General features: G+C 38.3%; 1 long non-coding RNA gene across 1 annotated transcript; it reads left to right on the top strand.

Moving 5' to 3' along the window:
* The first annotated feature begins 7920 nt into the window (after positions 1 to 7920).
* Positions 7921 to 21049, top strand: LOC120306465. Its single transcript, XR_005556292.1, has 3 exons — positions 7921 to 8214; positions 14130 to 14203; positions 20766 to 21049. It is a non-coding gene; the product is annotated as an uncharacterized LOC120306465 (long non-coding RNA).
* Positions 21050 to 22787: the final 1738 nt, after the last annotated feature.

The raw sequence follows: 22787 nt of genomic DNA, 5'->3' as shown, positions 1-22787 counted from the left end.
GAAAGGCACACAATGATTTTAAGAAAGAAATAAAATCCTTATTTCATATTACCAAAATGTATTATTTATATATACTCTACATATAAAAATTATATTTGAAGTTGCTCAACCTACTTTAGTTTTATCTTCCCAGATTCATACATTTTTCTGTTCTCCTTTCCTCCTCATATTCTTGTGGAAACAAATAGGGCATTTTAAATTTATTTGAGGGGAAAAAATGCAGTAGCTTTGTTGGATTTCTCCTTAATTCCTATAATTCCTATAGTAGAGTAGGGACAGATAGAGAGGAATAAAATAGACAAGAATGTGAAAACATTGTAGTTGTCCCATTTTGTAGCTGTTCCTTCCCTTCCCATCTCTATGGCCAAACTCTGGTAGAAGATAACATTAAGATCAATTCATTACCTTAATTACCAAATTTAGATAAAACACAGAGCCTTTTTATCAGGCAATTAAAACCACAACAAACCATAGATACAAAATCTGGTTTAAAAATTCCACATTAACCCTATTTAATAATCTATTTAAATTTGGATTTAATAAATACACTAAATAAATAAAATATATGAACTAGATTTGGATTTTTGCCATCTAATCACTTAACAGACTGGACTATTTCTAAGGAGCTGAGGGATGCAACTGACTATTAGTAGGTAATCGAGTGAAATGATTGGGATTCCCAAATGGGGTGTAAGTATTTTTTTTTTCATTTTTGAAAGTTCTAAAATATCCAAAATACAGTCAAAGTCAGTCCATTTGGGAGGCAAATTACTATTGTCCTCAAAATTAACTCTTTTCCTAAATATATATCCCTTGAAAACTGGCTCCCAATTATTTGACTAAATTTTAGCACACAATGTCCGAGGATTGATGCAGATTGGGGAGCACATGTGGGTTATATGTTGTGTAAACCAGGTTTCTGTTTTTACAATGACTTGCTTGAGGGCATCCAAAGATACCTGAATGCTTGCAGTTGGAAGCAAGTTATTAACACAGGAATTTTTGTTCTATCTCAGCCTTTCTTGGAACTTCTCCATGAATCACTTTCATTCACAACAAAAGCATTATTAGCAGTTAACTTCCATTCCAAGTTTCTCATTTTGTCAGTTTGACCCTGGGAGATCCTTGTCTACTCAAATATAGGTCCCATGGAATTCAGTGGTGCTGAATTCCTCAGAAAACATACATCCAAATGCTTCAAAGGCACATTTCTACAAAGGAAAAACCAAAGTGGCAAACACATCTCATAATTTTGATCAGGTTGTAGGCCTGATGTATTTTGACACATAGACAATGCCAGTTTATTTTGTTCCTAAAAAAAAAAAAAGGAAGCTAATAGCACTTAGGTATTCAAACATTTAAAGCAACATCATTTGAAAAGTCTTTCAAATATTGCATTGTAGGTACAATTGAATCTGATCACCAGTTGTGGTATTAACACTTGGAGTATAAGGCCAGCTCTGATACCATCTTTCTTTTTATTGTTGTTGTGGACAGATCATTTAATTACAAAAGTGTTTAACGTTTTGTATCCCTTTCACAAGTCAATAAAAATCGATTGCTTGCAAAGCATTTTGTTTGGCTGAGCTAAAACTGCTGGCTGTAGTCCTATTGAAAGAAATGTATAGTACTTAAATAATCCTAATTCCATTGTTTATTGTGGCTGCTGTCTTAATTCCTGAACATTTGCTAGACTAGCATAGTGCAATTCTCATTGAGTTCTGTGGCACTCAATCAATATTCCTTTATTTTACAATTGCACATGGCAGAATTTCACTCTTGATAACTCAGTTCCAAGAATTTAGCTCTAGGATGTGCTGTGGAGACGCAGGTTGATGAATCACTTCTGTTCCTGATATACCACCAGTAAAAATACTCAGAAACACATGAAACTATTTAATAGAGTTAGTGCTGAACTATGGGGAACAGTATTCAGATATTGTATATTTTTTAAAATAGGCTTGGTTGACACTGCTGTTTATGTTTTTAAGGAAAAGCAGGTTTGGGAAGCTTTTGATCCAGAATCAGAGTCCTGATGAAAATTGCATAGCTGATATTTTCACACAAAGGTCCTGCAAAGGGCAGTAGTGTCTGCCAGAGAAAACTGTGTGACGTTCGTGTCCGTGTATGTGTGTGCGTGTGCCTGATGAAAGCAGTATTACAGTATCATGATTCAAACTCCACCTCTTTTCTACTCATGAAATTGTAGATCAGGCATGTCAAACTTGCGGCGTCACGTGACATTGCGCACCGTATCGGAGCTTTTTCGCCATTGCTGGCAATGGGGTGGGCGCAGCTCCAGTATGATGAAATCACCCTGTTGTAGATCAAAAGTGTGAGACCCCCATGGGCAGGTTGTTTTTCTTTAAAAGAAGACTTTTTAAAATATATGTTTGTGTGTGTGTGTGTTTGTGTTTAGAAACATGAACAACACCGTTCATACATCATGTTAAGCCACGAGTCATTTAACAAACCTCAGTTGGCTGAACTCCTTCAATAAGCTAAGCCAAAACACAGTATTTACAAGCCACAATGGCTGGATTCTCTGCAATATGAGCTAAACACAAACCAAGCAAAGTCAACCAGTTGACTTAGTGCAATGTGTAAATCAAGCCACTGTACAGATCAGCCCTATATAGATTCATCTTGGCCAGTGGTGAATAGCCTGCAGATCTCTGGATAGCTGCAACTCAGGCTAATTTTCAATATTCTTGCATTGGGAGAGCATTCAAAAAGTAAGCAAGTAGGTACCAAACACAAAGGGGCAGAGAAGAGAGAGGAAAGAGTAGAGGTAGTAATAAATAAAATGCTGGCTGAGGGACTTTGGCCTTGGCAGGGGAAAAAAAATGTGCTTACTGTAAGTGGCAATCAGTTCCAAGTCACAGGGAATGGTTCTTAAATGGGAGGTGCCATGAATTGGAGCTGAAGCCCTCGTATGCAAAGTCTGTTAGCTCTACCACTAAATACAGTTGTTGTTTTGTTTTTCCCCCAACTAAAGGACTCTTAACAGACTTTCACAAAGATGGATATAACTCCCCAGAGATCCACTTGCAGTCATCATCCCTTTTATATAAGTGTCAAGGAGGAGGTGAGAATCAAAGCTCCCCGGGAACTCGTGGGATGTCAGAATTGGATACACAGCTTGAAGATGAACCACACGTTTCTTGGAATCGGGACTCAGAGTTCAAGTTTCCTCTAGAAATGTTCGGCAAATCTTTCCAAAAGTTACTCTTAGCTGGTTGCTTACTGTCCTCTCTTTCTCCTGCCACTTTGATCAATATATTATATTAGGTCAGCATGTGGTGGCGAAAATGCAAGTGGACAATTGGAGGGGGTGGCAGGCAATGTTTTGCAGAGTATAACAAGCAGAAAGGGTCCCCTGCCTCTTTTACACCACACATGCATAAAACGGGCTAGCTGAAAGTTTCCCCCGCCTTGCAAATGAGCAGCAAAATGCAAAAACAGCAGCGAAGAAAGAGACGGCAGCTGGAAACAGAGGCGAACGCTTACCTTCTTTCCCAAGGCAAGGTTCTCTCTTCCCCGCCTTCATCCATGCGCTCGGTGAACAGTTTGCACATACTAAGCAGGGACTGCAATGGAGAGAGTGGTGCAGTGCGGCAAGCAAAAAGGATTCGTTTGGATCAGCGATGTGAAACGGGCGAAGCGAACAATCCGTGATCAGAGTGGTTCAGCTACATTCTCTCAATTACATCTTGACTGAGGGCAGCATAAAACTGATGGGACTCAGTTGCAGCATTTATTTCAGGGCAAATATTACCTCCAGGAAGGAATATGGTTGGTTGTTGAAGTAAGGCATCTACGAGAGTTTATTTGTTTACACATGCATCCATTGCTCTGTATCCTGCTGTCAGTGTTTTTGAGGATACGGGAGCCAGCCTATTCTATACAGCAGAGATCCCCAACCTTTTGGACACCAGGGACCGGTTCCGTGGAGAGAGGTTTTTCCACGGACCGGAGAGGGCGTAGTTTTGTGTGTTGCCTGCATCCTGCGGATGGGGCTTTCCTTGTTTGTGCGGCCCGGTTGCTGACATGCTATGGCCCGGTACTGGTCCACGGACTGGGGGGTTGAAGACCCCTGCTATACAGGTATTCCTCGGCCTACAACAGTTCATTTAGTGACTCATGATCATTTTTCACAGTTGCTACCTTTGCAGCATCCCCATGATCACATAATCAAAATTCAGATGCTTGGCAACTGGTCCATATTTACGACCGTTGCTGTGTCGCAAGGTCATGCAATCCCCTTTTGTGACCTTCTGACAAACAAAGTTCAATGGGGAAGCCAGATTCACTTTAAAACCGGCTTAACTAATTTATCAACTGCAGTGATTCACTTAACGGTGGCAAGAAAGGTTGTAAAATGGGCCAAAAACTCACTTAACAAATGTCTCACTTTGACAACTAAAATTTTGGGCTCAATTTTGGTTGTATGTCGAAGACTACGTGTAGTCCCCCCTCGGAGACACTATCTCAGTTGGGAGAGAAGAAGGAGAGTCCGAGCAGTAGGTGCAACTGCCTGCCTATCCATCCCCGTCCCCATCTGTTAAAACAGGGTTTCCCTAGAGGGGTAGGCAACCTTGGCTCTTTTATGACCCGTGGACTTCAACTCCCAGAATTCCTGAGCCAGCCATGCTGAGGGGAAAGGGAGAGGTTTCCAAGCTGAGCCATGTTGGCTCAGGAATTCTGGGAGTTGAAGTCCACGAGTCATAAAAGAGCCAAGGTTGCCTACCCCTGTCCTAGGAGGCTGGCTAGGGAATTCTGGGCGATGAAGTTCCCACATCCTTCAAGTTGCTGAGGTAGAGAAACTCTGTGTTAAAGTATAAAGCTAACTACAACCTGTGGGAGGCGTGCAAACTGTCCTGTGCTGTCTCAGCTACACTTTGTAAAAGATGTTCATCGTACAGTATTGGTGATTAAATGCAGTCAGCTTTTCTTGTGAAGTTATATTTGGTCAGGGGCAATGTCATCTTGTCCTTCAGTTCAAAAAGCAAAAAACTTTTGTTGGCCATTTTTATTTTGTAGAATAATACAAAAAGGGGATGAGTACCTCCAATCAATACACAATCTAAAATTAGCCTGTGGTGGTGGGGGAGGGGGAATGATAGAGGAAGGAGAAAGACTTATAGGAAAAAGGATACATTTTTACAGAAGCTCTTGTGCAGGTATAAGTTTTATTTAGGTAAAGTTATCAGATATCTGAACAGGCAAAGGAAGACAGAGACAATTGAAAAGGAGAACTGGGGGAGAAGGGCACACTAAACTGTTTTAACTACCTTGCCACCCATAACAAAAATTACAACAAAACCCACAAAAAGATGTTTCTAGACCTACATGTGTATGAAATTACTTTTTCTAGCATCAGAAAGACTGGCTTTTCAGTTGCAGGAATGTGCTAGAGAAATTAGGACGCAAAAGCCTTCAGCATGTAACAAGTCTTATCAGTTTCAGGCAGCAGTCATGCTCATCAGAGGGGACTAATCAACTACAGTAATTGATGATGATGATGTGATCTGTTCAGTCAAGTCTGACTCTTGGCGATTCCATGGGCCAGGTCTCTCCACAACTTCCAATCTTTCACTATATCAGGGGTCTTCAAACGTGGCTCTTTTATGACTTGTGGACTTCAACTCCCAGAATTCCTCAGCCAGCATGCACTATATCTTCAAGTTTTTCTATGCTTTTGGCTGGTATCAGCTTTGATAATGTCCATCCACCATGGTCTTTGACAGACTGGTTTCCCTTTACCGCTAATTCTTCATAAGATAATTACTTTCTCCAGTGAATTCCCCTTATTTTGACATGGCCAAAATAAGTGAGGCTCAGCTATAGTAATGAAGTTCACAGAACTGAGCTTGTTAATTGGCAGTGGTAGACTTTCCACCGGGTTGACTGAAGCCCATAGGTGCCAGAAAGTGGGCTTTTAAAAACATCATCAAAAATATTGTGTTGTAAGCTACTGAGTTGCCTTGAACCACCGGATCGGGGGCATATAAATTTAACAAATTTATAATCTTGTTTGTAAATGCAAGATCCTACAGCCTCCTCTCCCATAGGGGATTTCAATTCTTTATAGATCCCAAAACTCTTCCTGTCGGTCCCTCAGTCTCCTGAAATAAATGATGATAAGCTTGAGGTGGCAGTAATCAGAAAAAAATTTCCATGCAATCATCTATCTATATATTCCTAAAACTCTTGTTCCTGTAATTAACTTCAACTGGGCAAAGTGATGCATTGTAGAGCAACATTTTTTGAATCAAGGTATTTCAAATGGGCTAACTTACGGAATGAATCAAAATCTAGAACTCATGACTCCTATGAGATTGAAATTCGGCAAAGTTGTGGCCGTTTCAGTGTATCTTCCAATTACACATTCCAGAAACCTGTAAACTGCATGGCACAAAGGAAGATGGGAGGAGTACTTGCAGTCATGGAAGGAGGGGGGCCTTGGGGATATAATAGTTTTCCATTCCCTTTGTTCCCCCTCTCCCTGGCAGAGTGGCAGGCAGTTCCACAGGTCAGCTGAGGAGGAGGAGGAGGTAACTTCACCTGGGTGGTACGAGGGGAGAGCAAACAGCCAAAGCCTATATTCTTGGAAAGAAGAATGACATACTGCATCAAGGGTTGTCTAGTAACAATGATAAAAAATGCCTTTTATTCAAAACAAAAAAGTTGAAGGGTTCAGGGAGGCTCTTTGTATATGATTTTCTCCAAAAGAAGAATGAGAACAAAAAAAAAGAGTCTTGCATAAAATATGCACATGCTGTTCTGATACGATGCAAACTTGAATGAATATAATTTAGGGAGAAAGACACTCCATATGCAATGTATAGCAGATTAGAAGGAAGCAATGACTTGCTGGCTGGTGTGCCTGCTCAAGTCTGTTTTTAAAGAGCTGTTCAATTCTGAGGACTTCCAGGTCTTGGCTCTACGATTACCAATAAAAGAGGCCTTCAGACAGACATCTTTTCCTAGAACTCCATCAAATTATAGAGCTCCTCTGTGAAGTAGGACACACAGCAACCCCTTTTGGGGATTCATATTCTTCAATCTGGGAGGTGGATTTATAACCTTGTATGTTCTTCCTATCACTGTTTGCCAGCATTTATTCCAATGCTTTCCTTTGTCTGGCTCACCCACGCTCTCCCCCTGCCTCTCCTTCTAACCCGCCCCACACACATGAAATGCATTCCTAGCTTTGTTTTTCCAGCCTCCACTTTGCTGAGGAACACCAACACCACTTGTCAGATTCTCCTCACTCAGATGCCCCATGCACAATAACAAGAACGAAGACCTAACTTTGAGTGTCCTGAAAGAAAAATCAGTTTCTTCACAAGAAATTCGAAGTTTAACGAAAGCTATTGCCGAAGGCACGCTTTGTTTCCTAGGGACAACGCAATTCGCTTACGTTAATAAAGGTTTAGAATGAGTTTAGTTTACAGGTAGGTAGTCCTTGACATACAGCCACAATTGAGCCCAAAATTTCTGTTACTGAACAAGATAGTTGTGAAAGGATTTTTGCCCCATTTTAGGACATGTCTTGCCACGGTTGTTAGGTGACTCACTGCATTTGTTAATTTATAACAGGGTTTTTAAGGAAATCTGGCTTCTCCATTGACTTTGCTTGTCAGAAAGTCTCAAATGGTGATCACATGATTCCCTCATGACTGAGGTAGGCAACCGTGGCTCTTTTATGATTTGTGGACCTCAACTCCCAGAATTCCTGAGCTAGCCATGCTGGCTCAGGAATTCTGGGAGTTGAAGTCCACGAGTCATAAAAGAGCCAGGGTTGTCTACCCCTGCCCCAAGACATTGGAACTGTCTTCAATACATGCCAGCTGCCAAGCACCTGAAGCTTGATCACATGACCATGGGGATGCTATAACAGTCATAACTGTGAAAAATGGCCATGTCACTTTTTTCAGTGACATTGTAACTTCAAATGGTCATTAAGTGGATGGTTGTAAGTCAAGGACTACCTGCAGTAGGTAAAGCAATTGGCTAGAAATAGGGGGTAGCATCATGAGTTGTAGTCCCAACTGGGTGATGCTAAGCCAGTAACTTTCTCTTGTCTCTATGAAGCAGGCAATGGCAAGTCACTTCCAAAAAAAGAAAACTGCTGAGACAAGTCCATGCAGTTGCTGGAAGTCAGCAATGACCTAAAGGCATCAATCAGTCAGTCAATCAATCTAAAAGGTAAAGGAAAGACATATAGCAGAACATAATTTAATATTCCTCATTCTTATTGCCTAAAGTTTAATGAAACAGAGTCATAGTAGAAAATTATAGGAACAGCTTTTTACCTGCCTGTTTAATGCTTGGAATAAAAAGAATTAGTAAATTAATCTCCAGTTAGTAAATGGAGGAGTAATAGCTACTAAATATCAGTGTTTAAGTGTGTAAGATTAGTTGATTGATTATGTGCCAACACATCAGTATTAACTCCTAATGTCCATTTAGATAGATTTTTGTGTATGAACATTATATACTGGAGCAATTTTGAGCAACAGGAATTTGCTATCTAGTAAAAATTGGCATTGGCTGTTTATGAACAGGGCACCTTTGATCAAGCATCTGAAACTTAATTTCCCACTGATGGAAATTTATATCCATTGATTAAAACCCCATTGATTAGTCCATAAACCTGTTCGATACACAGCCAAGGTAAATACCGAGATTCTCAGATTGTTTCAAGGTTTTAGTTTTCCATGCAAATCACCAGGCTATTGCTAGAGATTAAAGTGCATAGAGATTAAAGTGCATGTATTGCTTACTCCTATGGAAGAAAGGAGTAAGAAGGCAGTTTCTTGTGAAAAATAAATTCGTAAAAATATTTTTTCCAAGCAACTCTATCCGTTTTCCCTAACCATATTCCTCTGGATGTATTGGCATTAATATTCAAGATCCTCATCAACCAACGTGACTTATCATCTTACCTTTTATGCTTCCCAAATCCCTGCTTTTGAGTATCAGTATCCCCAATACTGCTTAAGAGGAGTAGTAATAAGTAAGCAAGCAGTTTTCCTCCTAATAGTCATTACCGATTTAAGATTTTTTTTGTCAACCACCATGAGGGAGGAGGTTTTAAGGCATACTGTAGTCCTTGATTTACTATCATTTGTTTAATGATTGTTCCAAGTTCTAATGACACTGAAAAAGGGACTTGCGACCAGTTTTCATACTATACTTACGACCATTGCAGCATTTCCAAGGACATGTGATCAAAATTGGCAGGCAACTTGCTGTGTCTCAAGATCATGTGATCACCATTTGTAGCCTTCCCAGCTGGCTTCCACCAAGCCAAGTCCGCTTAATGACCACCTGATTCATTTAACAACTGCAGTGATTCGCTTAAGAACTGTGGCAAAAAGATCACAAAATGGGGCAAAGCTCACTTAACAACAGCCTTGCTTAGCAAATGGAAATTTAGGGCTTGATTGTGGTTGTAAGTCCAAGACAACCTGTATATAGCCCATTATCTAGCAGTGACTTGAAACAGGGAAAAAGACAGAATATAAGGCAGACAGCAACTTCCCCTATCTGGTATAAAGTCCATGTTGAATTCATGTTGAATTCTGAGCAAGTTTTTTCTTAATTTTCCTCCAGAAAAAAAAAATTAACTACAATTCATTGGTCTGTGGAAACAACAAACCAAGGCAGTTCAGAAACATGTTCAAAGCATCTCTGTGTAGATAGCAATGCAACAAGGGCTTCTTTTTGTGAAACGAAAGGACTATTTTTGTTTTGAATGTGCTCGCAGAAGGTCATATTTCTACATTCTAACATTACCCTGAAATAAAGCGGCCCATTGTTCCTTGGATTGTTGTTGTTATTTTAAAATGTTACAAGTCCATGGACATTGTTTAAATGACAAAGGGATATTGTCAAGTGCAGTGTTTATTATAGGAGATGTGTGACAGTGAATAAGCTGTGAATTTGTGAATATTGGCAGTCTCGTTCAAGACAATATTTGGCTGAATGTGATGATCACCATTCATGCGTTTGGTCCAAGGGGATCCAAGTTCATGGTCCTTCTTTTCCTGAATGACCAGCCACCCTCAGGCCACCGTTCTTCACAGGGTTTTATGAGAATAAAATTATAGGTAGGAATGGTTTATAACTTGTAATCAGCACCTGGAGAAAATATAAATATTTTTTGATAAAGTATAAATCTATCAAGTCACACACTTTTCTATTTTTTCTGTCCTCACTGTTCAAGTGAGATTGTTTGGTTACTAGAATTGTCTGGAGTGTCTCTTTTAATAATAGATTATTCCCTTTTGAAAAATATTAATCCCATTCAGACAATTGGAATATTTACCTTGTGACCACTCTGGTTAAGCCACATCCTCCTTACATCACTCAGATGACATCAGCTCCCTGTCACACATTCCTCACATTTGACACAGATGCCCATAAGTAGCACCCCTTCCTTCACTGACCACATACCCCCCACAGGCTTCCTAGAGTCTTGTTTGCAAGGAAGACAAGTTGCAGATACCTGTGAAAATATACTTCCCACAGAGAGTCAGGCTGAATGTTGAAAGCCTAGAGGCAATCAGTGTTTGATTGTGAACTTAGTAAGAGTGAAGTTTCAGCACATCATCCCTGTGAGGGAAGCTTCAATTTCCTGAATACTTGACCAGGGTTTTTGTGAGATGGCATTGCCAGTCTGAGGAGCAAGTATTATATTCACCTTTGCTGACATTCCCGTTTGTGGGAATCCTGCCACATGTCATTTGACTGACAGTATATACAGTTATTTGATGGTTCAGCTAGAATAACCAATTGTAACTGTATCTATCATTATTAATTATGATTTGTCTCACAGTTAGCCAGACGTTCAGACTGGATTTGGCATTTCTCCAGCTATCGAGTCCTGGGACAGGCAGATGTGGATGTTTGGTGGTGTTATCATAGCAGGATTTAGCTGTTCTGAGTGAAGCTGCCTTTTGCAATTGACTGATGGTGATTTTGTCAATGCTGGTGGTGTTCAGGTGCTGCTGCAAATGTTTTGGGATTGCACCTAAGGTGACTATTATTGTTGGTATTACCTTTGCTTTCTTTTGCCATAGTTGTTCTATTTACAGTAGTTATTATTTATAAAATTTATACACTACATCAAGTGTAAGATTTTAAGCAGATTACATCAATCAATGGTATACAAACCCATGCATACATATTAAAGTATTTAATCATGTAATCTCATTCATTTTATACATGCAATTTACTGAGACATTTATTTTTGGCAGGTTTGGGATCAGGATAGTCTACAGTATAAGGTCTTAGGGACACATGAATCTGCCCTTCCCCCCACAACAAACCACTGGGTGCTGCCCTAGAATAAATTTCACAAATTGCTGCTAAGTTGTTAAGTTTAATATATCAGAAAGAAAACGATAAATATTTTGGGAATAATCTTTTCAATGTATTTTTCAGTGTTCAAAAATTAAATACATCTCCTAGACCTAGATCCATTCTATTTTTTTGGCATATAGATTTCAGTCTGCCACTCAAAAGTCTATGTAGCTTTTATTCTTAAAAAAAGTTGGGGTTCACACAATTATTCGTTGTTGTTGTTTTTAATAATGGTTGTGAAAAATTTCTTTTTAGGATTTTTTTTTAGTTAAGAGGCATGTTAAATCAAATTACTCAATTTCTTTCTCTCCCTTTTTATTATCTCTATAGAAAATTCAGCTTTGAGTCATGTTAGTAAAAGTGCTTCGTTCGAACATGTCTTAGGGGAAACCACCCAAAAGAAACAGTCTTCTTCTGAAATCATTTTTTTTCATAAACAGGTGACATTTAACATTAATCTGAGATTCTAAACTATAACATCAGTGTATGGGTTTGATTAAATTAGTAATTGCCTAGCTTTTAATCTTGCTGATTTCAGATGGGAGAATGAAGCATTTGCTAGACTTCCTTCCACTGAAATCAATGTATCTATACCGATAGTAGATGCATAAATATATAAATTATAATGTATATAAAATCTAAATTAGTATAAAGGTGGTCCTCGACTTATTATCACAATTAGAACCAGATTTCCATTGCTAAGCAAGGCGGTTATTAAGGGAGATGTGTCCAATTTTACAACCTTATTTTTGCCATGGTTGTTAAGTGAATCATAGCAGTTGTTAAGGGCATCACACCGTTGTTAAGCAAATCCAGTTTCCCCCATTGGTTTTGCTTGTCAGAAGCCAGTTGGAAAAGCTGCAAATGGTGATCAGGGTGCTGCATCTATGGTAAACATATGCAAGTTGCCAAGTTTTTGATCACATGACAGTTGCTGCAACAGTCACAAATGTGAGGACTGGTCATAAGTCATTTTTTTTCAGTGCTGTTATAACTTCGAATGATCCCTAAATGTATGGTTGTAAGTCAAGGAATACTTGGCTTCTTACTGAACCCACTGGGATTTATTTTCAAGAAACATTGATGGGACTAGATTTCAAGTATGTGTAAAGTAAATCCCACTGAAATTAGTGAAATAAATAAAAAGAATGTGTTAAACTTGTTTGGTTTATATGGTGTATATTATATATTTGGATGTCTAATCTATTGCTTGCAATAATTTCTAGTATATTGTATTGGATCAGTCAAATATACAAGACTAATTATTATAACATACTGGCAAAAGCACAGGGGACTGTAAATATTTACATTAAAATGTAAAAACAAGTTTTGCATTTACTTGAAATGAAATGAAGGATAAAGGCCTCACCATGTGGTTAAAAAAATGTTGAAACTTGAGCAGGCCTGATCTTTTTTTGAAAAGACTTTCAAGATTGTCTTTTAGTAAGAGGTTTTTTTTAGTTCCAAAGATAAATTAGTGCAACCTGACAATTAATCTCATGCAACTTGACAATTAATCTCATGCAACTTGACAGTTAATCCTTATGCAACTTGACAATTAATCTCAATGGGAAGAAAAATCCTGGATTTTTAATACAATGCAGTAGTATGCAGTTGTAAAATGTATTATGGAGTATAATTATTGCTTTCAAGAGAAGCTCCTAAGCTAGATTGTCTATTTTAGTGTTTTACAGAATTGAGGGATTTAAAATGCTGCTTTGGGGGATCTTTCCTTATTTCATTACTGTGAATTTAAAAACAGAATGGAATATTAACAATGTATTTACTTCATAATTACATTCTTTGTACTTCCATGCATTGTGCTATTTAGACACAAGGCAATAATTTTAATGAACCGTATCTTGTTCTTGCTTAGGATTCAAAGGTATTCACCTAAATCACTGTATATAAAGGAAATTACTTCTGCATTAGCAAAATTGAACAAACTATAATTTGTTTCCGCTAATTAGAGGAAAATCTAGACACACACATCACTAATTTATACCTTTAAAGTTTGAACAGGTTTTGGTAAACCTTTTGTAAAAGAAAGGCAGTGAAACTAGATCAACTATACATACAGAGATTTGCCTTTGGGTTATGATTGGAAGAAAATAGAAAGTGTTAATTGGAAGGGCTACCAAATCTGTCTTGCACAAATCCAGGCAACCACTATGGCAGGAAATGGTCTCTTGGCTGCTACTCAGAAGTTATCTGGGTTCTTGTAAAGCAAATCTGATAGCCCAATATTAAAAACGTCTATATTGCAAATCTTATACAAGTAATACATTTTTCATTGCTTAGACAATGGCATGACTTACATTGTAGACACACCATGTACATTATTTACAGAGGTGTGTGTGTGAGTGTGTGTATACACACTAATCTTGATACAGTACATATATTTTATTTATTTTAAGGATCCAAGCCAAAGGGATACATGTGCACTTTGCTTTATGCATCTGACCTCCTGAATGTGAAATGCTAAATGCTTTTAAAGCTATCTTATCAGTTTAAGTCCAGCTAAAATAATGTGTGCTGTCACTGTTTTTCCACAATCTGACCTTCCGCACATTTCGACTGAATACTATTTCTTCCATAATGAAATCAGGGAAAGAGATTTCTTTATTTTTCAGACAAATATTTCAATCATTCATCTAACAATTTCATCCTCCTTGAAGGCATTGTGCTTTTTTTAAAAAAAAAAGTTATTCTTTTCTTGAATAATTTTTATCATAACATTGTTTCCTATCCAGCAGGGGGAGCTGACGTACAACATAAACTCAAAGGAAACATAAGATCCCCTGCGGAAATGGCCCCCTATTGTCAGGTAATGGGAGGAACATGTTCTCAACCACAGAACATGGTTAGAACCAGTGGTGGGATTCAGTCAGTTCACACCACAGCTAATTTTTTGTTGCCTGGCTCCAGAATGGACTTCTGGAAGCGGCATCCATACAGAGAACCGGTTGTTCACATATTTGAATCCCACCACTGGTTAGAACCATATCATCACCAGGGAAGCCACCACTAAATCGCATGGTTGTGTGTGGGTTTTAGATAACTTACTGTGCATATATATTCTATGGAAGTGGTTGATGCTACATGAACTATATTCATTTTGCATTTGATTGTCCATGTTTAAATTGTTGGGTCCTCAGAGCCCTTATTGGCTGAAAGTAACCAAAGAGCGAATGTCACTCTGTGTGCCTCATTATTTTTTCAAGGCAATTGACTAAGGTTGTCTGAGTTTAGTAACTTCAAAAAAAACAAGGTTTTAAAATATAAAGAACTAATTCTTGTTTGAGTTTTCATAAGGAAAGATACTAATCTCAAGAATCATTAACTTCAAATATCACTTTAGCATCAACAAGACACATTTCCAACTACCTTTAACTGTATTCCTGAATTTTTTTTATTAGATTTGGACAATCCACCTTAATTCATTTCTGCATCAAATATTAGTTCTTTAAAATAATTTTGGATTGTTTTTTTCTATGAAAATGTGCAAAAAAGGTGTAATCACAAGGATAACATAGACAAAAACATAAAAGCCCTCATTCATTCATTCATTCATTCCCTATCTATTCATCGTCACAACTGGATCTTGTGGCTTTCTGTTTGCATTAGATCTAAATAATAAATAGCCTCCTATTTTCTTCTAGAAAGACCATTCTGTTAAGTCTGGACTTATCCCAGTTGAGTTTACACCAGGGGTGTCTAATCTTGCAACTTTAAGACTTGTGGACTTCACCTGCATGGCTGGCTGGTGAATTCTGGGAGCTGAAGTTCACAGGTCTTAAAAGCCGCCAATGCTTTACATTATTGCATTTCAATGAAATCTGAATGTTTTTAAAATGTATAACAAATAACAAATTTTAAGAAACATTCAATCCAATTATGATTCCAGAGCAAGTTAAAAAAAATTAATTCTTCCTGAAAATGTTATTTGACTTGTCCCTCAAAAAAATGACAAGTTTAACAAACTGACCATGAAAATGGCCACCAAGCATGGAATTAGGAATGCTTATACCTAATGAACTATATTGTTATTATTTGATTTTTTTTTAATCCCACTTTTATTTCTTATAAGAAACTCAAGGCTGCGAACATCCATAATACTCTTTCCTTTTCATATTTTCCTTACCACAACAAGCTTGTGAGGTGGGTTTGGCTGAGAGTGACAGACCCAAAGTCACCTCGTCAGCTTTCATACCTGAGGCAGGACTAGAACTCACAATCTCCTGGTTTGTAGCTTGTAGGCCAGCACTTTAACCACTATAATTGTATAGGCATCTATTTCTGGCTTCTTGTTATTTGTGATGCTCCTAGAACAAATAAAGAGAAAGTAAGTAAACTGATCAAAGTAAATAAACTGACCAAAGAGAGAAGCAACCTGGAATTAAGGAGAAACTTCCTGACAGTGATGACAATTAATCAGTGGAACAGCTTGCCTCCAGAAATCGTGGGCGCTCCATCACTGGGGATTTTTAAGAAAAGACTAGACAGTCACTTGTCTTGAAATGGTATAGGTTCTCCTTCTTGATCAGGGGGCTGGACTAGAAGACCTCCATGGTCCCTTCCAGCTCTATTCTATTCTAAGGCCTCTTTTAGCAGTTGGCTGCCCTTTCTGCTAAAAGAGGCATGGCTATCCAACAAGCATTCCATCATCCGGCATATTGAACTGTTACCAGCTTATCAGACATTATGCCGGCAGATATCTTTAAATAAAAAAACTGTAAAGATGAAACAGCCACAGATCCTCACTGATACAAACAGGTCAACAGAGGATCATATCCCTTCCTCAATGGACTTAGGGTCACGACAAATGATTGAGAGGAGGCAGACAGCGCCAATGAGTGACAGCAAAAGACTTGGAACCAACATGGACAAGGACGATGACAGCAAGAAAGAACAGCCAGCTGAAACAGCAGCATCGCCGTTATATATATATATATATATATATATATATATATATATATATATATATAACCTTGAATGTACACCCTGTCAGCCCAAATATGGGAGAAAGAAATCTTCTTTCTTTTCTTTTCTTTTGCCTGTATCAGCTCAATCCAGAGCCATCCACAAGCAGCAATCGCCAACTCTTCTCAACAAAGTGAGAAGAGCCTGTGGCTTAGAGGTTATAACAACTGCCTAACATGCATATAGCCCAGGTTCGAATCTCAGAAGAGTAAGTCTGGCTGAAGAGAGTTAAAGGAACTCGAAATAGCTATACCAGTTTTCTCTTTATTCTTTGTTAGCAACCTAAAATATATATATATGTAGGGCAGGCAAGGCAGGTTGTATGACATGTGTGAGTTCCGGCACCTTTTTTTTTTCTTCAAAAAAAGCACTGTATATAAGGACTCACTGGAGAAGAGCCTAATGCTTGGAAAGATTGAAGGCAATAGAAGAATGGGATGATAGAGAATGAGGTGGCTGGATGGAGTCACTGAAGCAGTAGGCGTGAGCTTAAATGGACTCCAGAAGATGGTAGAGGACAGAAAGGCCTGGAGGAAAGTTGTCCATGGGGTCGCGATGGGTTGGACATGACTTTGCAACTAACAACAATAACATTTTCAAACATATATGGTCACATTCTCTCCAGATTTCAACCGGCAGTCAGAGTGGGCAGTACTGGCCAGATCCTGTTGTTGTTTTTTCCAACTTGGCAACTTTAAAATGTGTGGACTTCAACTCCCAGAATTCCCTAGCCATTACTCTCATTTGATATGTAGCAGCTTCCTACTTTCTCAGCAAACCTGGAGACAATCTGGAAATCTCCTTTCTGGGTTACTTTCAAATATGCTTTAGAAAACTGGGAAGAAGCTGCATTGCACTATGTAGCTAGAAAGTTTTTCCTCCACTTTGCTTTGTGATTTCCCACTTGGTTCACTGTGAAGAGGAAAGGGTTTTTTTAATTGCTATACTTTATGATCTATAATTGAATCCAATGTCCCCTGCAGGCAATAGGAGGTCCTCTTAAGCTTCAATAACCTTTGAATTACATTCCTGGCTGTTGAAATAATTTATTGAAGAACAGCTTTAGACTGCAGATGTTATTGAATGAGCTTATGGTATGTAAACAAGATGAGAAAATATGGATGACTCATGACATCATTCCCACTAATTATTATGCTGAACCAATTAACTTAAGACTCATGGATTTTGCTGCCTCTGTTCCAAGTATTATTGTATTTGGACCAGATCCAAAGATAATTGTTTATGTTTGCAAGTATATACCTTGTTTTAGATGTAAAAATCCTAGTCTTTTTGTTTCTTCTTCTTTCAAATTTTTCATCTACTTTTCTTTTCCCTTCCTTTTTGAAGTTAACCATGGTGGTTATCCCTAAGGTGCTTTTTCAAGTGGCAACTGGACTTGCTTCTTTCTTTCACAGACAAATCTCCAAGTGGCCTCAATGACTCTCTAAAAGGATGCAATGACCAGCTGTCTGCAAGGAATATAAATCCTTCCATTCCCCACCACCAGTCAAAGTTGAAGAAGCTTCTTGATAAGAAGCAAAATGTCTTCAAAGAAAAACAAGAAAGTCCATTTGCCTCCTGAAAAAGCAGCTTTGGGACCACCATGACCTGGATGACTGAGAATCTCCATAGACATTTAACCATGGTGATTAGTTTTACATCTGCAACCTTGGTGAACTCAGTTTCTAAAATGGCTAATGCACTAACCATGATAAAGAAGAGGCCCCATACTATATTTAAATAGCAGAAAGGGGCCTTAAATAGGTACGCCTGATGGCATAGTCTGGCTCTAAATTTGAGTCCAGCCATGCATGCTGCATAAGCCTCTTTATAAGTGGTCTAGAAACTTTAGCTAATTCAAACTCAAGCATTTCAAAAAGTGGCAGTCTGCCTGCAGTCTCCAGAGTCGTTTTGAACATAATTACTCAGGTATTAAAAACATTGTACTGACTGCCAATTTGTTTCACAGTGTGCTAGTAATTATCTTGAAAGCCTTTAATGCCTTGAATCCAAGCCCCTTTAGAGAATCTAGCATTTAGAATCCACTCCTGACTGAACAAGAACTTGTGTGTAAAGTCAAAATGGGACCTGCAATTGTGTAATCAGAACCCCTCTTCTTTTTATCATGTGTCTAATATACTAACTAGACCAGAACATCTTCTACCTACCACCTTAGTAACCAATAGGTTAGAGTTACAAGCTTTATATCCAGAAGATAGTGACAGGGCAATACAGAAGCCCAATAAACTAAATGGCATAGAAATCTGAGCTGTAAGTTGACTTTTTCGGGAAGCATCTGTGAGTCTACCACATGTCCATTGACCTTGGAAGAGATTGTCCTCAAGCTTACCAAGTTTACTTGGTGAACAAATATAGTTCACCAAGTAAAGTGTTGGAATCCATGTTGTCACTCCATGTTTGGAAACTCAGACTTGTTTGAAGTTTTTGATGGCCATTGTCTACTAGTCTATTACTTGGCCAGGCTCACATAAGCCATAATATGGTTGCCCATCTGGGCTGCAAAACTCTCAGTGACCACCAACTGTCAACAAAGGCAGTAATGCAGTCTGCATTATTAACTGCCACCTGCAGTAGTGGCCATTTGGATTTTTGCAACCCAACCGATAGACCTAGTCTTAGGACAGCCTATTGCTGAATGCACCCATTTATGGTGGTTTGTCAAGTATGAATTATAGCTCAGAGTTCTTGTGATCCTGTTCAATTGTATTTTATTGAAGAAACCATGGGCAAAGAAACCATAGTTTCATGGGTTATACATGCTCTGTCATTGTATTCTGACAAGCAAGGTAACACTCTGGCTTCAAGCCTTGTGCCAGCTGGTATTCTGATTTTTTAGTGTTGGCTTCATATATTTTGGGAACCCCCTCAGTATGGCTTATTGTTACATATGAGCCAAATCATTGTGGCTTAATCAACAAATCTTGTCTCAAAGTAATCATATTTATGTCCCAGTTATCTCTTATATCTAAAAGAGTTTATTTTAGATAATGACAAGGCATATATGACCCATGAATTTTCATATATGATGGCCCAAAGGTAGTGATAAACCCCCAGCTATGGATGCTGAAAGAAAATCTGGAGCTGGTGTTACTGTTCCCTCTTCATTTCCTCCTCAAAGTGTATGTTATATATGTTATAAAATGATTGCAAACCAACACATCAATCCTTCGAAAGCTTCCCATTGTTTGGGCAACTAATAAGCATCATAAATATATTTTTTAAACATTACAGCAACTTGTGGTGGATGACACACAGCATGCTACCACCAACATGCATATGTTGATGACACACAATCCACTGGATTCTTGCAGGTGCTTTGGCAAAGCCCTGGGATTCTTACTTTGCTTCTTTAATGACAGAGTTGTGAAGCTAACTTTCAGCCATGTTTGTACATGACCAAGATAAAGGGAGCATAACTCCTCTCTGAGACAAGTAGCTCTTTCCATGATTACATCTTTAATTTTAATTTGGACACGGACTTGCTGATCCAAACAGTGCTTAATTGTTGGGCGGGCGTGAGTGTATTATTACCAAAACACAGTCCAGACGCAGGAAGGGTGCTTCATGTTTCCTTTCAACTTTGAAGAGCAAAACATTTGCTGTAAGCTGCAGACTCAAACTTGAAACGTCAGGATTATTGAGAGAATTCTGTAGTCCACTCAAGCAAATCACCCTAAAAATGTCTCTTTGAGAGCTGCAGAACTGGGCAGAGTCATGTACAAGGAGGAGGATGGAGGAGGTAAAAAAAATCAGGACAATTGATTGCTCTTGTGGAATTGAAGCCCCTCCCCTTTTATACATGCACTATGCACTAAAAGAAAAAAGGCCAGTTTGGTCTAGTGATTAAGGCATCAGGCTAAAAACCAGGAGACGGTGAGTTCTAGTCCTGCCTCAGGCTGGGTGAACTTGGCTCAGTTTTTTTTTTTCTCTCTCTCTCAGGCCAACTCACCTCACAGGATTGGAGAAAATAGGAGGAAGGAGAATTAGCTACATTATTTATAAAAATAATTAAGTTGGGATATAAATAAGTAAAAAAAAAAAGGATGAGGTTTTGAGGATGTTTGTGACTTGATTTTTGGGACACCCTCCCACCCCTGCCCAAAAATACACTGATTTGGTTGTTTTGTGTCATTTGACTCCACATCAGAGAACCTTTTGAACAATTTGTTGAGAATGTGTAGTGCATGTGCCTGATTCTAGCCGCTTCTGAGCCATGATTTTGACAAATGAAGGCCAAAGTGAGTTTGAGGATTATAAAGCAGGAAGGCCTCATTGATGGGCTGTTCAGTGAATTATCCGCCCCTTGTAAGCAGGCTGAAGTGTTCCTTCAGACTGATCTGGTCCATTGTGAGAGGGAAGAAAAAACCCCTGTTGTCTCATTTCAGATTGAAGAGTCTGCATAATGTCTGCGACCATCTTTGCTCTTGGAGAAGCAACTGGTTAAACAGAGGAGTCTATTCAGATGAAGTGGAGGGATGCATTCACATGGAAATCACTTCTACGAGCTGAATTGTTATGAATTCGGTGAGCAAAGAACTGAGCACCCCTTCTTCCAAAAAGAGAGAGAGGGAGAGTTTCTGCAAGGATGTGAGGGAAGTTAGCCCAGAGAAAGAAATATTAAAAAGGGCAGAAAAATATATTTTTCCTCAAAAGGACTTTTTAAAACCAAACCTGGCCCCAAATCTATCTCTCTGCCCCAAGCAAGACTTTAGCCCCATACAAATGCAGATGTAAAACCATCAGAAAGTTGGAGCCAGAGCAATCAAGAAGACAAAAGAGAAGATTTGCATACCCCACCCAAACTCTAGGAGTCAGCCCCATCACCTGGGAAGCAGGATATGAAACCACAGATATCAAGGCCTAGACAAACACTCAGAAACAGCCTCAAGGTTCATGCCACAGGAACAGGAAACTATTCCAAACAAAAGGCTAGAGGGGGTATAAAAACCTACTACACCATGTGCTCAGCCCTTCTCTCCTCTGCACTTTCCTGAAGAACCATCTTTCTCCAATAAGCTGTAACCTTCTTCCCAAAGCAGTCACCATGTTTGCTTATTTATTCCCGGCTTGGATGAACCAGGACGAAGACTTTACTTCTAACAGATGTGAATTTGTAGCATCTCGGCGGATGCAAACTGGCAAAATTCCCTCTCGTTGAACAGGAGTTTGTTGGTATGTATCTCCCGAAATCTGAGTCAGAGCACCAACCTCTTCCTCCTCTTCCTCCCTCTTGATAGCACAGGAATTATTCTACTGAGATAAGACCCTTTGCTGCAGGAAGACAGCTCTGAAAAAGGCAATTGAACAATTGCACGCCCCCACTGTGGAGGAAATGTAACTGTCATTGGTTGAAGTATGATAAATATGTTCTCATTGCAACCTCGCCAATCTGTACATTCTGAATAAATTGAAAAGAAATATTGCGAATGTTGGTTATTTACTGGAGCAGCAGTTATAGCCAAAAAGACTGCAGGAGCAATATTTTAAATCTGCTGCATAGTTAAGAAGTTAAAGGGAATCTAGTATTTTGTTATGAACTGAGATAAAGAAAACTTTGGTCATTTAAAACTTGGAAGTATAAATATCAAAAGTTAAATCTGAATATTGATTGGCTTATAAAGGTTGACTGTAAGCAATTAAGATATATATATAAGCCAAAAATCTACTGATAAATGTAATAAACATGTTTTTACTTAGCTGATATAATAAGAATTGTACTAGCTTAAATATGAGATAGTAGACATTAAGAGAAAAAGAGAGGAAGTATTTGATGTTGAAACAAGGGAAATTTTGGTTACTAAATTTAAGACATTTGGAAATTAATAGAAAATAAGAACGTTACACTGTATTAGTAATTAGATGATGGAAGATGGTGAGAAATAGAATATATTCAAATAGATAAGATGTGTATCCTGAATACTAGACTTTGTGATGAATTGTGATAAAGGGAACTTTGGTCACTTAAAACTTGGAAATTATAAATATTAAATGTTAAAACTTAAATATTAATGGGAAACTAAAAATTGGGAAACCCTAATTAGGACATTGATTGCCTATAAAGACTGAATGTTAAAATAATCAGCATATATATAAGCTAAAAATTATTGATAAATGTAAGAATGTTATTTTTATTTAATTCATATAATAAGAATTGTATTAGTTTAATATGAGACAGTAAATACTAAGGGGAAAAGGGAGGAAATATTTAATGTGGTAGTTTGAGACTTGCACTAAAGATGCTTTTATGCTATTGAATTTTCGATTAACCTAGCTGCCGTGTTGCTTTTTAAATACTTAAATATAAAATTAGAATATCAATAAAACAGTATATATATACAAAAAAAGTTAAAGGGAAGTCATTTTTTACTCCTCCTCCACACTATTTCCAAAGTGAGAAAGCACATCAG

Source organism: Crotalus tigris, unplaced genomic scaffold (genome assembly GCF_016545835.1).
Source record: "Crotalus tigris isolate CLP2741 ecotype Arizona unplaced genomic scaffold, ASM1654583v1 scf7180000017739.2905288, whole genome shotgun sequence".
NCBI lineage: Eukaryota > Metazoa > Chordata > Lepidosauria > Squamata > Viperidae > Crotalus > Crotalus tigris.
Note: the sequence above shows the minus strand (reverse complement) of the source record. Positions and strands in the feature narration are given on the sequence as shown.